The 25,084-nt window shown below is 37.3% G+C and overlaps 1 protein-coding gene across 5 annotated transcripts in view; it reads left to right on the forward strand.

Annotated features, from left to right (window-relative positions):
* The first annotated feature begins 587 nt into the window (after nucleotides 1–587).
* Nucleotides 588–25,084, forward strand: part of pcbp4 (poly(rC) binding protein 4) — a 90,888-nt gene continuing 66,391 nt past the window's right edge. For 3 of the 5 annotated variants that reach the window (XM_046874928.1, XM_046874929.1, XM_046874930.1), the window contains exon 1: nucleotides 589–755. The gene's annotated coding sequence lies outside the window, so the exon portion shown is untranslated. Of the gene's footprint in view, nucleotides 756–25,084 lie in introns of all 5 variants that reach the window. The other 2 variants (XM_046874931.1, XM_046874932.1) reach the window with 1 other exon arrangement.

The raw sequence follows: 25,084 nt of genomic DNA on the forward strand, positions 1-25,084 counted from the left end.
ATTAGTAAAATTATGCATGCTGGATTCTGTTCTCTAGATTTCCATACACAGCTGGAATTGCTTTCCAGCACTCCCAGAGTATGACACACACACACACACACACACACACACACACACACACACACACACACACATCCTGATAACAACTTCTTTCAGGTGGTTCACCGTCACAGTGATTGAATTGGTATGGTTGTTAAGGCAGTGTTAAGGATGGAAATAAGGGTTTTTAGGTAAGTGTACTGGAAACCAAGTGGAAAAAGCTGTGGATAGGAATAGAATAGAATAAAAATATGGAATGCTAAGCTGAGGTTAGTAATGAAAAGTATATGCATGCATGTATGTATGTATATTTGCATGCATATATATATATATATATATATATATATATATATATATATATAAATGTAGTAAATAAAGGCACTATCCAGAGTGTATTATCACTAAACCCTTCATTTGTCTGTGCATTTGGACAGGGTGCATTCTGTCTTTCTCTAGCTCCCCCTCCTTCTTCTCTCTCCCTTTCTCTATCTCTCCTCCCCTCCCTCTCCTCCTCCTCCCTCTCTCTCTCTCTCTCTCTCTCTCTCTCCCTTATTGTTTCACAGTCTCTCTCTCTCTCTCACACATCAGGGATTTTCTTCCTCTACAGTCCAATCCTGGCGCTGACAATGTGGACACCGGACAGGAATATTGCACCTAATTCCGGCTTTGTTTGATCCGCGCGCGTGCCACTCCGCAAAAAAAAAAAAAAAACCCAGGTAAGAGCGCAACCTATCCCTCCTTCTCTCCTCTCCTCCTTTCCTCTCTTCCTTTCCTTTCCTCTGTTCCTCAACCCCGAGCACTGAAACCGATCAACGCAAAACGTGTTAGACTTCCGTAAGGTGAACCCTTTTATTGCATCTTGATGCTTAACTTTGAAGCGCGAGACTTCGGCGTGACCGCACAGATGTTTCCGCGTGCGCAAAAAAAAAAAAAAGGTATTTTCTCTTAACAGGTTAAAGGGATGTGTCGCTTCAAAACCCACGCAGGGACCAACATCCTCAATCATGGCATGCACCGGGTGCGGAGTGCACACATGAAGCCCACGCCAGGCTGCCTGGAGCGCGAGCTGCGATTTTAGTCGTTCCCCCTCCTCCTGCGCGCATGCGGCACAAAGAGCACGCGCTCAACCGGGTAGATTTGGAGCAGCGAGCTGTTCCAAACGAACTCTTATTTACAGTGTTGCATTCTCTTATTAGCGTTTGTTTCCAACAATAATGCATGCACTGTTTTCTTTCATTTCTCATTGATAACTGGATCATTACGCATGTTAACTTATCAGTGTTAACCTAACACTTTTACGCAAATTCTTCGCTTTCAAATATACACACATAGACGACGCATTGCATTCATCGTCACTACACAACTTACATTATGCTCCACAACTTGGCCACAAGCAAACCTGATTATCAGTAGATGCACAAACAAACAACACAATGCATTGCAATTAACTGATTTAAACAGCCTGGAGAATTCAACTCCATTAGAAAGTGCTTCAAATTTGCAGCAAAACAGCTGTGTGTGTGTGTGTGTGTGTGTGTGAGAGAGAGAGAGAGAGAGAGAGAGAGAGAGAGAGAAAGGAGCATTATTTCTGAACATCTAATTAGATCATGCTCCATGGGTTGTTCAATTAATCACTAAGGCAAAGCAAAACTGATAAGCAATATGGAGTAAGCATTTATTATTGAGTGATGTTGAAATGTTCAGAAGGTACAAAAATAATCAATTTGTCATCACAAAGTTCGTGATTTAACTCACTGTTTCTTCTCATCAGGTTGAACGATTTAAACGGAGGTGTTCATAAATCGTCCCTCGGTATTAGTGTATGTATGCGTTTGTGTGTGTGTATAGGAATGAGAATAGGAATATCAGACAGTTTTGACCTTGTCTAGCTTTTAACTGGTCCTTATGAGGATTTCTTTTTTAAACAAAAAATGGAGGCTTTGATTTTTTAATTAAATAAATGAGCGAAATACGAGCCAAACATTTTCATTGCTGGTTGCTGAGGTTTAATTGTAGGTTTAGACTGAAGTGTATGAATAGCTTTAATTAGCTGTGATGAGTATGTCAGAGGAAGGTCGTCACAAGGATAGTTAGACAAAAGTGTGTGTGTGTGTGTGAGAAAAAAAGGAGAGAGAGAGTGGTACATTATGTCTGAAGACCTAATTACAGATAGGTATATAACAATGGGTTGCTTTAATTAATCACTAAAGCAAGAAAAAAAAATAATTGTGAAGCACAACTGATTAGCCACCACGTATAACCACCTTTTTTTCAAATTGGTCAAATTAGGAAGCATCCAAACAAAGTTAGTGTTGTAAATAGGTTACTAATAGCTAGTGATTTGAACCACCTTCCTGATAAGATTCTTCGAAAAAACCTCATGTAAATACGTCGCACTACATCTTAGTTTCATCGTTGCTTTGGCGCAAATCCACAAAATTAAATGCGCTACAATTTCAGACATGGTCTGTTCACTTCATATTGTTTGTATGAAGTATTTTACATGCGTCCACTAGGCTTCTTTAACTAATATCCTAGTCATTGCTAATAACCCAGCCACATAATACTGTAGTTGAGACTTGAAAGCTTTGTTTGTTCTTCTGTCAGTGTTAATGGTCCATCACAGACTCAACCCTCAATATATGTCCCAGTTGGACAGCTGGTCACGGGTGCATTACTTATCATCTTGATCCTGGTCACTTAATTGGATTACGCCACACTGCTTCTAAAATTGATTACCCAGACTCCACCCTCACTGTCAACACAAGCACACTGATTTGTACCAAAACCGATTAGCAACGTTGAATCAGCACTTTTATTTTTGTGTATACACTCATTTAAGCAATCTGAAGGGTCTTGTAATGTTAATGTTGGTCAGCATATTCGGCTCGGAGGCCTTGCTATTGCATAATTACAGAGACACGCAGGAAACTCTCATATCAGCCACTTTTTTAATCAAGCTAAACGCGTATTTTCGGTGGAGCCGTAGTAAACATATCACTGTGTTTAACAGAGCATTAAATTGCGTTTTCATTGCGTCTTCTTGCTTTATCTAGACTGAGGATGTCAGTCTGAAATGTTGACGTGGATCGGCTTTCATACGTGAAGCTTGAAATCTTATACAGCCGTTAACGTTGTTTTAATGATTAACCTGTTTACATATGAACAAAGTTTGTGCTAGCTATTAGCTAGCTTGTGTAATTATGTACAGTTTCCTTGAGGACATTGTTACTGCTAAAGAGACCAAATAGTTTAGAATAGAATGATTTTGGCCTCTGTTTTCCAGAGGCTTTTACGTGTAATTAGCAGACTAATGGAGATCAATAATGTATATAGCTTTAAAATGGCAGCTAATGAAAGCAAGCCCACACCCAGTCTAGCTTTAACAATATATACAATCAAAACAGCTTAGCAAGTATTACTTATATTAAATAATAAAACATTAGCCAAGTGTACTCCGTTTTTTAGACACCATTTTGAAACTAGTGAAATGATTTAGATAGCATGTTGTTTTGCTTCTTGGTAGCCACAGCTATTTAACACATTAGCTTTACTCCATTGGTTTTACTACATTTGTTAATTCATGCATGCATCTAAAGAAAAAAAAAGATAACACTATAAAGATGCAGTGTGTATCTAAACAGGCTAATCATGAGACAGTGACGTCCCACTAGCATTAAGGAAGAAAAGGCACTTTGTGTAAACAGCATTTTTCAGCAGGGGTAATTTTTTTAAGATAACTGCTCTTATTGTTGCTTTGACTCCAGTTGCAGTTTCAATTAAATATTATGATTGCAGATTCATCCTGGGTCATGTTGTAGACAGAGGACTGAGAGCTTTTGAGAGTCTGGATCAGGGTTAGATTTGCTGTTAAATTGTATTTTTTTTATCATGTTTCCCCAGAGCTGCGTTATTTTGCATCTTTATCCTCCCAGTACACGAAGACTGCTAAGAACGATGCATGAAAGTAGCCTCAAAATGTCTCTGAACATCACTGCTCATTATTTGGATCAGCAGAAGCTCATACTTTCAAAAGACATGCTGTTGCAATCAGGTAGCGAAGGTGTAGCAAATCACATTAGCTCCGGCATCAGATTAAAAGCCGTGTCAGATTAAAAGAAGTGTAACTCTTCACTTAAGGAACACGTTTCTTTCACAAAACACAGGATTGTTTTTTTTTATATAATTAAGGATGTAAGGCTAAGCATATTTAAATATTTAGCTAATACATATATATATATTTTTTTTAAACAAGATCCATTGTCAGAAGGTATTATTCAGGTAGATTTATATTTCCAAAGGCACAAACATTGTAGATATACCCTAAAATGAGATTAAAGGAGTTAAAAAACATTTTCTCAGAAACAATTTTCTTACAATCCCTCTACCTACTGTAGGTAACCTTCTTTCAGCTTGTTAGTAAAAGACAATGATTTTAAATGTCCATTATGCTAATATTTAAATAGACTTATCACATTCTTAAATCGTGATTGGTCAAAGTGTTGATAGATTTTCTATTCAAATTTAAAAAATATTGAAACCAATGACAGGGTTATGTTGATGTGCTCGTTTTAATAAGATATTGTTTCTATAGTAACAGCAAATACATATGGTGGACTAACACATGCGTAAGTGTGATTGAGAAGTTTTCTGTGATGAAAAGTTCTTTGGTCATCGAAGTCAAATACTGTGAGTGCCAAAATGGGAAAGTCTGCATGATGGACGACTTAGAATTTTCAGAGATTAAAAAGAAAAGATGGTAAAGGAATCAATGTGGTAACAGGACATCATATGTAACAATAGACAACAAGTGCACCGATGTTATTTAATATATAGAAAAGTGTTCATGTTAGAAAATTGCTTTAAAACAAGAAGTATAAATATTGTCTTAAATATAACTAACTTCGTTTCACCCACTCATTGCTACATAGTTAACTGATTATTAACACAGGTCTAGTTTAAGCTAATACAGCTCATCTTATGCAGTGATCCCCAACCCCCGGTCCGCGGACCGGCACCGGTCTGTGAGTCAATTGGTCCTGGGCCTCACAGAAAGAATACATAACTTACATTTTGTTTGATTTATTATCTGATTCTGAACGATGTTTTATTTTGGAAAATTACTGGATTCTCTCCGCCACATCTGTATATGACTCACTCTTGATGCATGTCAAGATGCCTCGGTCACATGTCTAACCTACATCTGCTACCTTCTTAAAGGGGCTGCCCCGCCGCTAACACATAATACATTACCGCTAAATCGAAACCCCCAAGCTAGCAAAATGAACCAAAAACAACACAGTGGATTCACGTTTATCATTATATTTAGAAAATATCAGTTTTTATGCCGGTCATATCATTTTATTTTGTTATATTTATCCGCCACACCTTAAAGCCCGGTCCGTGAAAATATTGTCTGTCATTAAACCGATCCGTTGCGCAAAAAAAGGTTGGGGACCGCTAGACTAATCCATTAATGTCAGAGTATGTATACTGAGACCAGAGTATACTCCAGGTTACTGTATGTCTGCTTTGTGTTTGTTTCGAGTTTTAGTGATTTCTGGTCGAGTCACAGTAAGCACAGCACTGTCTAGCAGTTATCACATTCATCAAGAGCACATAAGCTCTTCTTATGGCTCTGGGTAAGACATGTTTGTGTCTTCATCTTCCCCCAATTCTTGTGAAACAGCAGTTTGTCTAGGTCTACAATCTGAATTCCCCTGATTCTGATAAGGAAGTCTCTTTATTCGACTTATTTTTGGTTCCGGAGGTAAACTGCTTGACTCATAGACGAATGGAAGTCATTCAAAGCTGAGCATAGCAAGAAGTACTGTGATATCGGAAAGAGTAATTGTAAATACACTGATCATTTCCCTTAATTGTGGCATCAGTGTCCAGAATCTTGGGTTTAGCAACGTGACTTCCTGGACTAGAAAACCTATAAATGTACAGATTGCGTTCTATAGCTTTAGTGTGACTGGAAGGCATGTCATGTCTCTCTTTAACCTCGACACATCTACCAGAAATGATTGTATTTCATTAACCAGACTTTCCCAAAAGCACCATAAAAACACATTGATCTTAAAAGATCACTGTCAACCCTGATTCTTAAGATAGCACTGAAGCTCGGTTTGCCTTTTTTTTTTACATGATGCAGACAAAAAATAGGCAAGATTTCATCATCTCAATATTTCCTGCATTATATGAATGAAAAATTCATCACAACATTAAGTCATGCATTAATTTGCCCCCTGATTAATCAACATAAAACTTCAAGAACAGTATGAAAGGCATGCAAACATGTATAGCAGCCATACACCAAAAAATGATAACAAAGAGGCCAGTGCTTGTCTTCTTCTTTTTGATAAAAATGATTGGATTTGATATGCTCCCCGAACTTGAACATAGAGCGAGCTTCCCAGCACAACAATTATCATCAGACAGAGCACAAATCACTCACTGCACACTAATTTACAACGATCTGAACATTGCAATGGGCTTTGAAAACTGTATAGACCTAATTATACAGTCAACTTACAACAATCTGATGCGTAAAAAGTCAAATTATACAACACAGTTGGGTAAATACAAAGACACGCAAATGAGTCATTGCAAAAAACAGAATTTCGATGTGCGAGTTTGACACCAAGACTTCCCCATACGATGCTTCCTCTTGCTGAAATAGATTAGGGTTTGTGTGTGTGTGTGATTTTCTTTTTAACGGATGTCTTTTATAGATATGAGTCTGTGTTACATTTCGTTGACAGATGGAACATTCCTGATTTTTTGTTTGTCTCGGCAGCAGGTTTACTCTGTGAGCCATTGTGTACACGCTGGACATTGTGACCTTTGTGTGAGCAGATGAATAAGCAGGGACCTCATTTCTAGGCAATGTGCACTACTAAGTGGTTGTTGTAGGCCAAGCCAGACCAAAAATCTGTCAGTTGTACATGTTTTGGGATCGTTGGTTTTATTCGCGCCTGCATACTGTATGTTGATAAATACCAAACGCTTAATTCAAAGTGTATCGAGGCAATTTGCAGTTAACAACGCCCACAAATTTCCATATAAGGCAAAGCTCAATGAGAGTTGACGATGATGAAATGACACATTTTCCAGTAATGCATTTCAGCCATTGCGGCACACCAGCTACAACAGACACACACTGTAATGCACGAACATTTTCTTTTGTCTTGCTTGAATGGCAAATTGTGTTTGTTTTAATTTATGGATTTTGGGTTGGATCGCTTTCTTTCATCGCAGTATTTTTCTTTCTTTCTTTCTTTCTTTCTTTCTTTCTTTCTTTCTTTCTTTCTTTCTTACTTTCTTTCTTCTTTCATGGCAATAGCAATATTTTATTCATTTATTTTATTCATTTATTAATCAATTTAATTAAATAATTTTTTGTATTTTAATTTTATTTCATTTCATTATGCTTGGAAAGTGTTTCGAGGTGTATTTTTTAAAGGATCTATATTAAATAAAGATTATTCATTATTATTATTATTATTATTATTATTATTATTATTAATAATAAACTATCTGAGCGTCACAACTGAGCGTAAATTTTTTTTTATATATATATTTTTAGGGCATTAGGAATAAACATACAATTTCAGTTGAAACTCTTTCTATATAACAAAGTACAGTTCACAATAGTGATTTTTTAAATTATTACTTACTTTATTTTATTTTGCACACGCTTGTAAGATAGAAACGCTTGTCCAAACAAATTCCGATTATTTTTATTATTATTATTAGAATGCTGAATTGCTCACATGAAACCCCCGCAAATGATTTATGAATAAATTGGTTCCAGTCATATTTGGTCATATTTGGTCATATCAATATTTAAACTAGCAACGGATTGGCAGATTAATGTTTTTAAAAGCATGCAGTGGCATTGAGGATTATCAGCCAGTTCCTGATTTAACTCTGTGATTTGTACTTTTGTCTGGAGACCAGGTCTAAACTTAGAGCGTGTTCTCTTCGTGCCTGTTGTTTGCCACTCATATCCACTTGCTAACAGTGTCATAGTGTTCTTCTCTCACCTATGCTCACTCACTCACTCATACACACACACACACTCACCACTATTGCCTTTGACACTCTCTCAGATTTCGGGAATACATTGAATGGTAGCATTGATATATTCATTACTGTATGGTTTGCTTTTTATTTCAGTGTTTAATGGCTTATATCGGGGTATAACGTTTTGGGGTGTAAAAAGAAAAAAAAAATGTATAAAGATTTTAACAGTTTAAAGTTTTAAAACAATTTCTAATAAAATCCCTGTTTGGTTAAATATATATATATATATATATATATATATATATATATATATATATAGTATGTACAGTGTGTGTGTGTGTGTGTGTGTTTTACATTTAATATTTAATTTTCTGAAGATATGATCTATTCATTCATTCCTTCCATCCTTAATTTTTTCATTTTTGACAGGATTTGCTTGTTTTATAAGAAATTCTTGAAGCTAGACATAAAACGTGAAAGAATACATAGAATACTATGGATTCTTTAGCGTTTTCATGCAGGTGCAAAACAAATCTGTGTGCACCGAACCGGAAGAACTGTACCCGAATGATTGCGTTATGAATATGTGTACCGTTACACCCCTAATATATATCAGTGTAATTTTTTTAATTAATTTTTGTTTGTTTTTTCTTTTTTTGCTACTGGAGTTTTCCAGAACCAAATCTGCCCTTTATGGCTGAGTGATTCTTTCACATTTCAAAGTTTAAATAGAGGCATGGGTTTATAATGTGGTGGAAGTGTATTCATTTTATTGGGAAAATTAAAGTGTATAAAGTTTTACCATGCTACATTATTTAAGATTCAGTACAAAATTCTTTGTATTTATTATATTGATCCTTCTTGATATTGCAAAAAGGTGCATCAGGACAATTCATCATGATATTACATCATCCTAAATGTTTTTCCCTCAAATATTGGTTTATGTGAACATACTACTCTTAAGAACTTACCAAAGTTCAATAGGTTTTAGACTGATATATATTTGTAGAATGTATATATCTTTTTTCTATTCTATCCACTCAGTCTGTCAAGTACAAACTTTTACTGGACAAGTGACAGCTAATTAAAAAAAGGCAGCTATTGAAGCCAGGAGGTTTTCACGATATAATTGATCTGACATGTGTATCAAACACCTGTTCTGCCAAACAGAACGGCTGCCTGTTCCATTTCAGTCGAGGACCACCGAGCTGACATGGCGTGTCTGACTCATCCCTCTATTTCCTGCAGTATAAACCCAAGCCGTCGTACAATGCAGCCAGCGGGAGAATTTTCCAGAAAAGCCGTGTTCATGAGTGCTGGTATCCTCCCACCCTTTACAACAATGTTTGCAAAAAGCAAAGCGCGTACCTGATTTCTAGACCTGCATCGGTCCCATGGTTTTTAAAGCTTTTGCTTTGTGTATCTTTTTCTGTATCAACATTAGTGCCGGAAAGAGTAAGTGTCAGAGAGGCGGAAGGCAGAGGACCTTCGGGCTTTCTGCTGCTGGAGGCAAATGAATAGAGCTGGGGGGGCACTCATTTTAATGCACTTGGTATTCTCAAAGGAAAAGAGGAGTCTGTTGGAAGAGAGCAGAGATCTTCCATCAGATTGAAGGGGGGGAATTGAGGGGGGGTTGTGGGTTAATAACTGACTAGAGGGAACAGTGAAAGAGACAGAGCTCATTCGTCAGAGCTGGTAGAGACTGTACGATCTTTGTACATAGACAACTGATGGCACCAGATGTGTCCTGGATCCATTATTATATTTGTGTAAGTCCTCATGCTCTGGCTTCTTACATGATATGATCAGTGATGATATTGAGTAGATGCACATGTGCCAAACACAGCCATTAGTCTAGGCTTGTTTTATCCATGGAGATCCAAGCACCAAACCAGCCCAAAGCAGGCCTGAAGCCCAGCAATTATTTGAGTAATCAAATTAACTGCATGCAAACCATTCTCATTGCTAACCAAAACTTTAAACGTAACGATACCAGATGAGACTAAGTTTGGCTTTTCCAAAGTGGGTTATCCTGGGGAAAGCTTTTTTTCCCACTATTCAGGAATGACTTCACAATTATATCAAGCTGAGCCTTAAAGGATTGTACAATTGGGACACCATTTTCTGTCTTGCTCAGTATTGTCCTGCTCAGCACCTCCCCACTCAGATTTCTTTCAAATATGTCCATTTGGAAGTTATTTGGTCATACTACCTGGATATAAATGCCAACTCTTCATGGTGTAGTTTCTGTTCAGTTCAGAAAACAGGAGACTGTCACAAACAGGGATTCAGGCAAATTTATTCTTATAAAAAGTCCCCAGGAGTATTGATTCCTACACCATGTGTCAAAAAATAGCCTCTGTTAGTCAAGTGTTGTGTAAATCTCTCATGAGAATGCCACCTCTGTATTTTCCAGGTCCAGTGAGGGCCCCTTTAAGGGTTTTCTTGGTAGTCAGTTTTAGGACCCCCTCAGATTTGATGACCTTCTAGGAACTCAAATACATTTACATCATTTGACAGACACCCTTATCTAGAGCAATTATCCGTTACACATCAATAAGAGTTATACAATGAGCAGTTGATGGTTAAGTGGCGTGGTCAAGGCCCTAGCAGTGGCAATGTTGCTGGGATTTAAAGTCATGACTTTTCTTACAACTTTGGAAAAGGGAAAAAGTTGATCATTTCTATATTTAATTAAATTGGTAAAAATTGGGTCAAACTGCAAATGGAGAAATATGCTTTGGATATTTATAAATGAACCTTTAGCAAATTTCCTCAAGCTTTTTATAGGGTACAGTTATTTTCGAAGTTTATTCCTTCCCCATTGAGGCTTGATGGTCCCATTTGAAAACATAATGTTTCATAAGTGCAAAAGCAGCTCCAACTGAACGTCTCATCTCTCTTTGTCACAAGGGAGACCCAGTGACAAGACTAGCACAAAAAAGACATTCTTCTATTCGTTGGCAAAGCTGCATAGCCTAACGAACAGCCATAATAGATGCTCACATGTCACGAAGAATGCTCCAGTGGTGCCGAGGCTGTGTGGGCGCATGCATGCACGTCTTCATTCAGTGACACATCAGCGGGATCCGAGCGATGACAGAGCGTCCACTGTGTTAGCCTCTTCCCGTCATTCCCTTGCTCACAAGGGACGGCTTTGTGTGACCATCTATGGGCCAAGACAGTGAGAGATGCCTGATCTTTCTGTCATTCCGTCTCGAATGGATTCTGGGTGAATTTGGTAGGGGAATAGTCAAGAGAGCTAGAGAGATAAAGAAAGAAAGGGAGGGGAATGGTAGGAGTCAGTATCCTGCCAAGTCGGGTAGCAGCAGCCATTCCCTTCCTGGATTTAATATCTTAATGCGCTTCTGAAATCGCAGATCTAATAAGGAGAGACAGAGCGATGGAGAGAGAAAAAAAGGAAGCGAGAGGGGCCTATTTCAATAATGAGAACTGGCCAGAGATCTTGCAAGAACAGGGGGTGAGAGAGATTGAAAGACAGAGTTGAGTGCAGAAGCTAAGAGTGAAGGGATTCTATAAATTACCTTGACCAGAGAGTGACACATGCATCTCTAAAGGCTATTAGAAATGCCAATAACTTGACTCATTTGTACTGCCAAGATGCAGCAGTAGCAGGATGCAGAAGTGAAAAAAGGACTTCACTGGGGGAAATCTTCAAACTGAAGCACTTCTGACTGATCAGGTCCGTTTCACATACCAAATCACCAATCTCAAGCACCCAAGAGACTATCCATCATGACAAAATGCTGACTAGCATTAGATCCACTGAGTGGATATAGGCACAATCCAGATATATGAAAATCCATAATGTATGGATGAAAAATGGGAACGTTCCAAAAGAGAGATTTTTTTTTTCCTCCAAAAAAAATCATCTCACCTCTCCCAAAATGTTCAGTGAACTAATGCAAAAATTTTGTAGCTATGCCTATCTTTATCAGGCAAGGAAATACATCTCTCCTCATCTTCATCTTTTTGAATCCACATGTCCATTGTGGTAGTAATAACCTGGCAGATTTCTTTGTTATTACGAGGACGTGATGTCACGATGAATTACGGAGGAGACAGGTCTGCAGACTCATATTTGAAGATATTATCGTCTTCTCTCATAGCAGTCGCTCTACCTGAATCTCTCATATCCACTTATCACATTCTAATACAAGCTAATCATGAGTATTACCTGGGAAGTTTCCTCAGAAATGAATTGATTAGGCTGAACTGCTTCCTCCTAGAGGGTGTAAAAAAATGACGTTTTTTTAAGTCGGATCTGCATTGGAAGAAGATATTTTGGTATCATCAACAGTGCCTCTGCAATGACATCAGTGAGGTTGACAACATGCAGTGATGGGTTTTGCTTGTCTGTTAAATATTAGACAAAATGTACATTTTGATAGACTGCAGTCATGTATCCTAATGTTACAGCTTCTCAAGACCATCTGATGTGTCAGAAAACCTTTAGCTACAGTAGCTTTTCAGAGTGGAAAATGTTGACACTGTTTTAACAGTTTTGTTCTCCAGATATTTTTCTTATCAATTATACCGTTAACTGTGCCTGCAGAAGAAATAAGAACTGCAGTTCCTCAGCCTCAGCTACATCACTTGAGTTCATAATTGGACTTTTTTTTTTATTCTGTTTACTAATTTTTAACGGCTTGTAAAATTTTCTAACGAATCGTTTGATTCCGATTCCCACAATATACACAATATATATATATATATATATATATATATATATATATATATATATATATATATATATATATATATATATATATATATATATATATATATATATATATATATAGTAAAAATTTTATTCTAATTTAAACCATTTTAACCTGACCAGGCAGCTACTCTGGATGCTGTAAATGTAACATGCAGCAGCACACATAAATTTTAATGACCTTGGTCTATGCTTGTCTTTCGATCTTTATATCTGAACACTTGCTTGTACTCGCATCAATGTTTTCACCTCTTGCTTTCGCAGCTGTTATAAAATTTAAATTCTTAAGATTTATTTTCTATTGATATGTGTTTATGTTCATTTCAAACATTTAATTTTGGAGCAAATCCTGTTCCCTGCTAGCAATGATGATGTCAGAACTTATTAAGGTTGAGCACATAAAGTACTATAGGTTAGCAACATGTCCATGTTTTCAAGATGTACCTTGGTTGACAAGCAGAGATAAAGTAGTTATATTGCATTTTATAAATCTCGAAACATTTTTTTTAATACCCCAGCAATTTAAGCTTAAAAGAATCTTAATGGCTTGAGGATGGACAATCCTTTTATTGCATGTGCTCTTTTCCAGGCTCGCATTGATAACACAGTAAAAACGCATTGATCTCCACCCAAAAAACAGCACTCCAGAGCGTTTTCTGACCATGCCAAAAACTGTGCAAAAGCAGCCACGGAAGCGCTATTAACAACCAGTACTTAAGCTCCTCCAACTTATCAGTGCTCTCCAAATATAAACAACATGAACGTGCCCCCATAATGATCTGAGGCTGAGAAATTTTTTGCCTCACATAGTTGACATAAAAAGATAGCTGGGTGTGAAATGAGTCAACCGACCACATATTATGCGATTATACATTAAAGCTTAATATAATATATAATAATATAATAGCTTATAATATTATAACCGATATAATAAGAGAGGGCTGTATGCGCTTGCGATTTTGACCTTTTTGTTCTAGTCTTGATGTCCTCTTAAGATTAAGAGGACAGAAGAGAATAATATATAGAGATATTTGTTTGCCTTTATGACCCTGGTTTCCTTGATCTTACTTATCATACAGGCTCCAAGCAGCCTTCAGTATGCTTTGATCAAGTCCCAATCAAGGCTTCTGTCTCCCTGTCTATTATAAAAGATTGTTGCGGATGGTCAACTCACCCCCTCCCAAAAAAGTACTTACTTTAGAATAGAGTACTCATTAGGTGAACTTTGATACAGCACCATGGGTCTTCACATGTGACAGATTGTCTGGAAATAAATGGTCCTTAAAACATCTGGCCTTTTCTATCAGTAACTTAAACTTCATGCTAGCATTACCTTGATTGTAAAGCTAGCATTAGCTAAATTGTAAACCTTGGATTTTAGGGTTTAAACCTGGAACCACAGGCAGGAAGTTGAGGTTTATTTATTTATTTTTTCACTTTTTTGGGGGGCTAAAAGTTGACTCTGAGGATTTATACCTGAATCTCCAGGGCTTTGCAGAAAAGTCACACAATGCAGCGACAACAAATGCTTTTAAGCTTTTTTTAAGTTTTTCAGTGCCGGTTTCAGCATTCTCCGTGTTTGTTTAGAAGTTTTTTTGGGTGGGAAATGCTCCCTCTTGCCAGGCGAGTGCCTAAAATATTTAACAAGGCTTGTGCTATTTTTAGTTTGCTGCTCTCTCTTCTCTACATCGCATGTGTATGAGTTTGTTTTTTTCTCCCACCCGGTCTGTGATACCATGGTGTTGTTTGTCAAAAATCTATGCCTCTGCCCAGGACCAAGCGCACTATATGACGTCCCGAGCGGACGTCTGATCAGACAGTGGCATCAGTCGCGTACAAACCGATGGAGACTGGCTGAATGCAAATAGTGCACAAGTCATATTTGCAGCTCGCAGTCAGACGTCTCAGCCTAGTGGCGTGCATGTTAATCAGATTTTCCTGCTTTCTCAGATCTGTTTTTTTTCCCTTGTTGTTTCAAATACACCCCTCCCGAATCCTTCCCCGCACCTGTCCATCAATGTGACAGACAGATGGGATATGGAAATCTGCATGATATCCTGCTGTCGCCTTATATAAAGAAAGCATCAGTTTGTGTTTAGGTTAGAATTCTCAACCGTATTGACGCTAATGATTACCCAGATTAATTGACATGTCACCAGTGCATAATGTTGGTGTGTAAATAAACAATGGCTGCCTGCTGCGATCTTCAATGAAGTTTCTGAGACAAGGTGAGACTGAAGGGATTAATGATAGTAAATTGTAAATATTCCTTTACTTAAACTAGTCGGATTAATAGGATAAATTAAGCTAAACAAAACAGCAGCAAACAACCAAAACAATGTGTATTTGTAGATTTTTTTCTACATTTAGGAGCGTGGCCACATGGAGGCAGAGGGTGGGAACCCTAAAAATAATCCTTTCCACCCCAATTATCCTAAATTTGGACCTTATATTACCTCTTCAATGAAACTATTTTTGTTCCAAACAGCCCGCATTTGCTTTGTAGTCACAGCGTTTATAATTTTAAGATTTTGTTCGTTATAGTGCTATAGGAGATGCTTAAAAGATGCAGTGCACTGAATAGTGAAGTATTCACTTTTATTGGTGTTTACATTTGTTAAATGTGAAATATAACCTTGCAATCCATATGCCTTTGTCTTGTGAGCTAATAGAAACCAAAGAAGATAGTTATTTATATGGAAGGTACTTTTGATTAAGAATATATAGCTATTTATTGTTCATTAGCGGCCATATTGAATTGCCTGAATTTTTTTGGAGAGGATCATGACAAATGATTAGGTTAGCACCACAAGGAGTCTGAATTCTTTAAAACACATTTGAAAACATTAAAACACACAAATGGACTAACTTTCTGAAAACAAACCAAATTCAGCATGAAACTCAATTTCAAATAAAAAAGATTCTGGGCTTAGGTCATGGTTTGGAGAACACATGAAAATCCCAAAGCAAAAAAAAAAAGGGCTTTATCAATAATCTATTGTCTTTACATCCTACTGAACTGGATCCAATAGCGCAGGAGCCATTATGGCAAAGATATGTTTGAGACATTGATACACAAATTGTTAGCGCTTTTCTGTTAGATATTGTTGTCTATGGATAGCATAATACGGTTAGCAAAAAATGTGCCCAAACTTAGAGCAAATGATATCATGTGGTCCTTTATTTAACCTTTTTACATAATTAGGTGGTAATAATCCTTTCTTCTGTTTCTGAAACCCATGGACATGGTGATTTCGCTTTAAAACTCAGATTTTTTGAAAATCTAAATACTAAAATCCAATTACAATTCAAGCATTAAAGTTTTTCCCTTGAAAGACCTGAACCTAATTATGGGTTTCAATACTGATCTTAAAAAAAGCCCACCCGCTGACATTTTCCTCTGCGACTATAATAAAGAAGACAAAGAAGGTCTTTATTTGTTGTTTGGCTGCAGCTTCTACAACTACCAAGTGTATACAGCTGCTGTAGAGCCAAACTGTTCAGACAAAGCAATTCCCTCAGCAGCATGGGGTTCTCCAACCCAACACACTGCCTCCAAGAATGCTGTCTTGGATTAGTTCTAAAGGGCAGGTGATTGTGTGAACTGGGTGAGGTGTTTGGCAGGAGAGACGGCACTGACTGAAAGTTTTCGATAACAATTTTGACAGTATCTCATCCATCCAAGGTCTAAGATATTGCAAAGTATTGCAAACCCACAATTAAATTTGAATTTGTTTTTTTTTATTACCATTATTTTCCGCATTGACTCCAGCCTGGAACACACCTCATGTTTGTCTGGAGAGGAATTTGTCAGTGGAGACCCGTTATCAGTTCAGCCCATTCTAGATTGAGCTAGTCATGGCATGCACTCCACTTAACACTCAATTTTTGGACTAGCGCCATGCTAGATTAGCCAAGTGGCAGTCTGGACATTTTTGATTAAATGGCGCTTTAAGGGGTAGGAGGTTGGGGGGATGAAGGGTGATTTGGTTTTTCCACTAAATACATTTTCAAATCACAAAAGTTATTTAATAGCATTTATTCAAAGCTATTGAAATGAACTGAAATGAAAGTTTTTTATAAAAAACACATATGATCTACAAATTTTTTAGGTTAGGTGGTATGTCACAGGAATTTTAACATGAAGCAAGATATAGCCATACAAAGATTTGCAACTTATCACAGCAAACAGATTTTTTTTTTTCTGCACCCTGAATTAGCATCCAGAGGAAACATCCAGGAAGTGAATTCTATCTTATTTAAGATGGAGCAAATATCAGAGTGTTGGAGAATGTGCAGGAAATATACATTAACATATGAACTTTTGTGTGTAAAGGTATCTTGACCAAAAATACAGACTGTCCAGGAAGGAAATGAGTTACAGGAAGGAAACACAAGTTAGCATAAACCCAATAAGAACAATTAGCTCTGAGTTTGGGCTGTGCGTTATGCCCATGCAAAACATTTATTAGTTATGATTTAGTGTATATCCTTTTTGACTTCTTGTGGCCTGGGTGTTATTTTAAGTAATCCTGATTTTTGTCAGCTTGCAAATAGCCTGCTTTCAGTTTGATAGGCTAACTAGCAAACTGGCTGAAAATGAACACAAAAACTAGTTTGAAAAGCTAATGTGACTCTGTTATATTTAACAAGTGAGTAATAAAACACTTTGTGGGTATCCTGGAGTTGATTATTTTGCAATGTTCTGAGGTATTTTATTCCTTCCCCTTTTTTGTCTCATAAATTCTTTTATTATTGAAGAACAGCATGTAATGTGCTTATGTTTAATGCTGTGATATGCCAACAAAACAAGTTCCTGTTCTTAATTGCGTTAAACCTCAGTGAACTATCTTCAGTAAAACCCTTGAATAAATAGTTACACGTATCAGTTATGTGGCATAAATGCTATACACTATATAGAGAAAAGTTTGTGGACACCTGACCATAAGATTAGTATGTGTTTTCTGAACATGCCATTCCACATATGCTGTTATAATAACCTCCACTGGGATAATGTTCTACTAGATTTTGGAGTGTGGTTATAAAAATGTATACTCATTCAGCCAGAAGGTCATTGGTCATGTCAGGTACTGATGTATGGTGAAGGGGCCTCAGGTACCGTCAGCATTCCAGATCGTCTCAAACGTGTTCAGTAGGGTTGAAGTCAGAGCTCTATAGCAGACCACTCAAGATCTTCTATTTCAACCCATGTAAAACATGTAATACATATTCATAGAGCTGGCTTTGTGCACATGTGCATTTAGGTGTCTTCAAGTGAAGAAAAAAATGTAATGCCACTACATACAGACATTCTATACAATTGTGTGCCTTCTTTGGGGTAACAGTTTCGGGAAGGACCACATATAGTTAATAAAAGGTTAAAAAATAAATACAATTCAATTCCCAGTAGTTTTGTCAATATAGCAAACTTGTCTCTGTGAGTTTTTAGATGCTAACATGTTACACTGAGAGCATTAATTGAAACGCTGCAGTTGGAGCTGCTGTTTTAGAAAATTAATTGTGCATTTACAATGCCGTGGTGTAATCATTGTTAATACATTGTGAAAACAAACCTGGATCATGTGTGGGCTTGTGTGTGTGTGTGTGTGTGTGTGTGTGTGTGTGTGTGTGTGTGTGTGTTTGTGTGTGCGTTCAAAAATAAAAAGGCAGCATGACACCTTAAGTACAAGTATACTATGAAATATGAGACAATCGAACAAAGCACTGACTAGACTACCGTTTTATCCATGATGGCCATTTTAGATTTCATTCCTTTTTTTATATAAATCTGTCTTTAAAATAAAATATCATTGTCTCACAGTGTGTACTGCTTTTATGAGAGGGGAACTGAAGGACAAAAAGGAATCGGCCGCCATCCCATTGGAATAGTGCATTTCAATTATTTTTATGATGTATTTTGGCTGACTCTTTCGACCAGAGCCACTCGTATCACGGGGCCTTTTTTAGAGCGCTGGCGTTTACAGATACATTCCAGTCGAGGCAAGCCCCTCTATTTAACACAGACGCCACCATGTTATCAGCTTGGCTTTGAGCCGATAGAAACAAACAGGTGATAAATAGGTGATAAAATTCACACAACATGGCAGTCCTGCTGGCCCAGAGGTATAGAAACAGTATATTGAAAATATAAGGATTGTTCTATGTCCCTTGGTCTCTCTCTCTGTTTCTTTCTCGATTTATAGGTAATAGCCCCCCCCACACACACAAAACAAAAAATAAACAAAAAATACAAATACAAAGCCATCATCACCTGTGTAATCAAAGCGTGTGAGGCTGTGGGAGGTCAAAACAGTCGATATGTAAATGGAATCTTTTAAAATTAATAATTGTTATCCTGTATAACATCCATTAAAAAATTGACTACCACTACTTTGTGTATTACACATTTCTGCTATCTATAAGCATTGGCTTCTTGGATTCAGAGCCATCCATCCATCCATCCATCCATCCATCCATCCATCTATCCATCCATCCACTATACCAGTCTACTGTATTCATGCAATTATCTGATCAGTCAGCCATGTGGCAGAAGCAAAAATCCATGAAATCATTTAAATACAGGTAAAGAGATTCAGTTTATGTTCACATGAAACACTACAATAAAGACAAATTGTGATGTCTTATGTTGGCATGGTACTGAATTTCAGTATTTAAGAAACTGCTTATTTTCTGGGATTTTCATACAAAATACACTAAAAGGTTTGGGCAGAAAATGGGAAATTTCTAAAAGAATGGTGCAAAAAAACAAAATACATTCAGTAACCAGCAGTTCTGCATGGGGTCAAAGGAGACTGACTGACAGCAAGGCTAGAGTAACTCAAATAATCTTGACAGCCACAATGAGCAGAAAAGTATCTCAAAATGCATAACATCAAAATTTTGAGTTTGGGTAAAAACTGGGTAAAGGTTCTAAACCTAAACCTGTGTTGGTGTGTTTTTGTTACTGAATACTGTATATACAGAATGTTAGGGGTGAAAATATTTAGTGCATATATATATATATATATATATATATATATATATATATATATATATATATATATATATATATATATATATATATATATGTGAGAGGAAATAATGAAATTGCATCCCTGTGTATTGATCTGGATTAGTAGAACATCTTTTTTTTTTAAGTAGAGAAAAGAATTTGTTCAATGCTGTCAGTGTTTTGTCTGCTGTCAGTCGAAATGCTGGCCTTTCAGCCAAGTCGAGTTTGAATAAAGAGTCTCTTATCACTAGTTATACAATGATCATTTCCCACTAAGGGACTTTTCTTTGTTTTATTTGAACAATGCTTCTCATACACATTTAGGGTCTTCACCAGAGTTTTTGGGCATAAACAGAAGTGTTTGCTTTCCGAGTAAAAAAACGGCTTCACACGGATGTCTTCTGATTGCTAATATAATATTCTTTTACGTGCATGAAATCTCTAGAAGGCTCAGAGATACCGGAATGACCGGAAAGCCTAAAGAGGCGCAGCATCATTGTGAGATCTAAGTGCACCCGAATTGAATTAAGAATAGACCAGCTCGCATTACAAGCAATTTAGGCACAAGGACAAAATGTTCGTCTTTGTAATTTATCATTATAAGATTTTCTAGCTGGAGCGAAGCAGCAGGACTGGCCAGAGATCAGGTGATGAGGAGAAAACCGATAACAGATATTTGCCTAGACCAGAGGCAAACCTTTTGTTATACATTTACAACAGTTAAAGCACTGCATTCGATTATTCAGACTAAAAGGGAAAAAAAATGAGTGAAGGACTTTTTGTTTTTGCTAATCCTTGTCATAGATATAAGATGAAATACTATATTCTGATTAAATATGCAAATTTATACATTTAGCTCATTGCTAAATTTATACACGCTTCCCAAGTCACACACTGTCTACTAAAAGAGTGCACACAAGACCTCAGCTGTCAGACTCTCAGTTTCTCATGATTTTTGGCTAAAAATATTTTGTTACCTAGTAGGAAAAAAGACGATACAGATTTATTTACTGTTTCCGAAAACCTCCGCTTACATGCTGCTTGCTTCTCGCTGGTATGCCTTATACAAACAAATACACACAAAAAAAGAAAAACCCATTGATTGGCAAAAACACCAAATACATTTCAAGCACTGCATCATGAGATGAAGAATTCTGGTAAGTCACGGGTGTAGAAAGGGTAGGGAAATGATAGGGTGGGTGTAACACAAGTACTGAAAATATCCAGAACCTGCAGCTTCTTGATGGTAGGAGGATCGATCAAGAACATTTCTGGCTTGGTTTCGGGTTGCAAGCTTTATCATCAGCTAAGCCAAGCAGCGTAGGGAGACAGAGCAGAGGATGTGACCTTTTACCAGATCAGGGTCAAAAGGCTTGATAGGATTTTCAGTCAAGCAGTAGGTGCTACACTTGAATGTTCATACTGTTATCAAAAAGGCCAGGTTTTGAAAGAACACAAGGAGATGGTGAGAAGGAAGACTGCTGAGTCTTGGAGATCAGTATGGTAAACAAATATAATTGTTCACTTTTTCTTGTGAAGGCTTTGGTGTTTTTGGGTAAAATTTTTAAGTAAATGCCAGGCAGAAAAGATGCAGGCGGAAGAGTTTAACGTTTTGCTAGTGCAGTACAGGGATGTAAGCATTTCAAAGTGGAACGATTGAAAACGAAAGTGTGGACGTGGAGCATTTTTAGATTTGAGTTTTCAAACTTATCCAGATTAGTGTAGACACAGCCTAAGAGTTAATGTTCTAAAGGGGTTCCTTATGTAGACCAGCATAAAAGAGGATCATTTGTGAGATCTTTGAAAAGATTGCCTAGGAGAAACATAGAAAAGAATGCTTAAGGATGCTAGATGTATTTTCAAAACTGCAAGAAGAAACCCTAATACTGTAAGATTGCATTTAAAGGATGCTAGATAGATTTATTTAAGACCTTTACATTGCTAGATGGAATTTCAGGATTGGTACAGTTGAAACAGTACGGACAAATTCAAAACCTAGGTTTGCTTGAAGGACTACAAGATGAGGTCCTAGGATGTGTAAATGGAACCAAAACATTCGTCCAATGAAACCTTAAAACAGCTAAACGATTTGCCATGACCATACGATTGGGTGATAGATATAAATAAATAGTGTCCAACTGGGACTTGCTGGTTATCTTGGTTATCAATTAAAAAAATCGCAGAAAGAAAATGGACTTAATCTACTGATTTGAGAAGCAGCAGTTCTGTGAAGATGCTGTGGAGTTGTATTTGTTTAGCAGGACATCTGCAGCACTATGCTCACAGTAGAACAGTTTATTTAGAAGCAGAAGGCCTCCAATCTCCTCAAAGTGCTCTGTGATTAAAAAGGGAGTCTTTTTATCACATGATTACTGAATGTGAACACGGGTGTGGGTCATTAACGGGCCACATGGCCACAGCTCTCCATGGATTCCCATTGGCAGTCTGTCTTTGTCTTGTGATGCCTGCCACAGGTCATGCTGCGAATGCTGTATCATGCCTGCTGTAATGCTATTAGCCTTTAGGGTATTTTAAGAAAGCCAACTCATCAGGCTGGGAAGTGGATTGAGTTGGAGTTTTGGGGGGGTGGTTTCTGCAGTGCAGATATCTATTAGCATAATTGTTTCAGTTGCTTGTGAAAAGCTACCATCGGTCCCTGCTATTTAATTCGTAAGTAAGAGGTAGAACAGGAAGGAAAACCATGTTTGTTTTACAAATCCTTCAAAGATATCATCAGATGGCAAATAGCCTAATGATATTAGAGATTGCATTATGAGGAAATTATATCTTGGACAGCAAAATGCTAATAATTTGTCTTTTGCCGCCCATCAATTAAAGAGCCTCATCTCAGAGATCCTTTTGTGTCGGTGCATCTGTGCTAAGGCGGAAACGCTGGATGGCCCTGATTGCGGTCCAGATGTCCATTAGCCTAATCAAATAAGTAGAAGCAGACTGGTGGAGAACTTTTGAAGAAAAAAAAATGGCACATGGGTGAGGAGGCGAACCTGGCCAAAAGACTCGGGTTACAAAATCCCAGCCTTCCTGCCTGTTTGTTAATGTCCTCATATTGTATTGACTGAATCACTGGATGTTTTAAAATGATCTGTAATAAATGGATCACATTCCACATTGTCTTGAAAGGGGCGAGGGCTTTTGCCTGTAAATTTTTGTGGATATTTAAAGATATATTTAACAATTATAATGTCATGTAAAACTATATTTCCGGATATTTGTATTTTAACTACTAGAATTTGTTATAGTGTATTTTTATTTATAAAAAACAAAAATTTTTACATAAACAGTTGCCTTATTATAAGATTACTGTGACCTTTCTTTAGTGACCATTTACTGTTCTAAAACCCTATAGATGTTCCACTAGATTTTGGAGTGTGGTTATGGGGATTTGTGCTCATTCAGCCACAAGGGCATGAGAATAGTCAAGAGGCTCTGGTGCAGTAAGTATTCCAATTTATATTAAAGTTTTTTAATAGGGTTAAGGTCAGAGCTCAATAGAAGGCACCTCAAGACACTCCAACCCATGAAAGCATATCTTCATAAAGATGGCTTTATGCATAGGGCCATTATCATGCTGGAACAGGTTTGATTTAATTAAGGCAATGTTTAATGTTACCATATCTAAAGACAATTCAATACAATTGTGAGCCTCTACAGTTGTGGGTAACAGATTTGGAAAAGAACCACATCTGGTTGGAAATGTCAGGTGTTCCTATAATTTTGTCCATGGAGAGTGTATAATGTAGATCTCACTAGCCACATTTACCCTGAAAGCTGAAGTCAAAATTAATAATAGTGGGTAGAATATGTGCTTTTAATTAAAGAGCAAAATGCCAGACACTGACTGTAGGTCTCTTGTGACCACCTGTTATATTAAGTCAGTATTCTGTTGTATATAAATATATAAAGATTATATAAAGCTATAGAAATGCAAGGCAGGTACAGGGGTTTTAAGCCTTCGGGGTGCAGCATTATGATTACAATGTCATTGCTGAGGTATATTTGCTGGAAAAGGAATTCGAGTAGCAAAAAAGGAGGTCACACTGGAATGATGAAGAGGATAGCAAAAAACAAAACTCCAAAGTGAAGTGCAGTTTTAGCAAAATGTTGGAGTCTGTGTACACTAAAAGCACAAACGACTTGTGAAAAGTGTATTAAGCATTTATTAAACAGTATTGAATATAAATAAATACAAACTGTACATAGATACACACATACTTGCTTTATTTTGTGCGAGGAAAACCATAAGCTGTTTATTACTTCATCAATTTTTTATTCAGTTATTTGGTTTGTAATGTTTGAAGATATAAACTGTTTAATTGCTCAGTAATTACTCAGTAATATGCCGAAAAAATTAGGTAGCTACTGAATAGTTTCTATTTCTTTACACCAAAACTAAACCTTATTGAGCATCCATGCTGTATAGCATCTGAAATCTGCTCAACATCGTATATCAGTGTGTTTTTGTTAGGGTGCGGCACCTCTGGGCATTTCTCCCACCATATATAACAGATGGTGAGGCATCATCCTGGAGAATTTCACAAGAGACAGGAAAGCTCGCATTTGTATTTGGACTGAGGAATTAGCACAATGGCCAAAAAGATGCTAGGCGCTTAAAGCGATGGACAAAAATCAATAAGTGCTCTGAGGGTTAATGGGCAGACAGACGAGGCAGGAAAGGATGTCTGGCCAGCTGGGATGGAGGTAATCAGGGCCTTCTGGCTATCTCCCAAATCACTGTCCTCAGGGGACAGAGGAAGAGAGTCTGCTCAGTCAGTGAAATGTAGAGCAGCACAGAAGCACACAAAAGGATGCTAGCAGCTAAACTGCTGAGTTAGCTGTATTGTAAGGTCTCTGAGGTGGCTTGCTACGACAAACATTAGCATCCTGCGACTCTGTAAACAAATTCTTCTAGGAGACTTGACTCACTAATTACTCACTAAAGTCTCTGTTTTTTTATTTACTCCTGCAGCTCAGCTGTAATGTCAGCATGCTATTTACATCCATTTGAGTGTATACTACTTAATAATGAGTACAGGAATCAAGCCAGAGAGCTAGTCTGGCAAATTTCATATCAGAATACTTCATTAGCTCGATATTTATTTTTATTTATTTATTTATTTATTACAAAATGAACAGCCAGTCAATACAGCAAGTGGCTAATCAGTGGACATGACGTTGTTCTTCCTAGAGGACGAGGGGAGACATTTACTAATGAGGCTAGGCCATCTAGCATGTCAGGCTAC

This window comes from Silurus meridionalis, chromosome 19 (assembly GCF_014805685.1).
Source record: "Silurus meridionalis isolate SWU-2019-XX chromosome 19, ASM1480568v1, whole genome shotgun sequence".
Lineage (NCBI taxonomy): Eukaryota > Metazoa > Chordata > Actinopteri > Siluriformes > Siluridae > Silurus > Silurus meridionalis.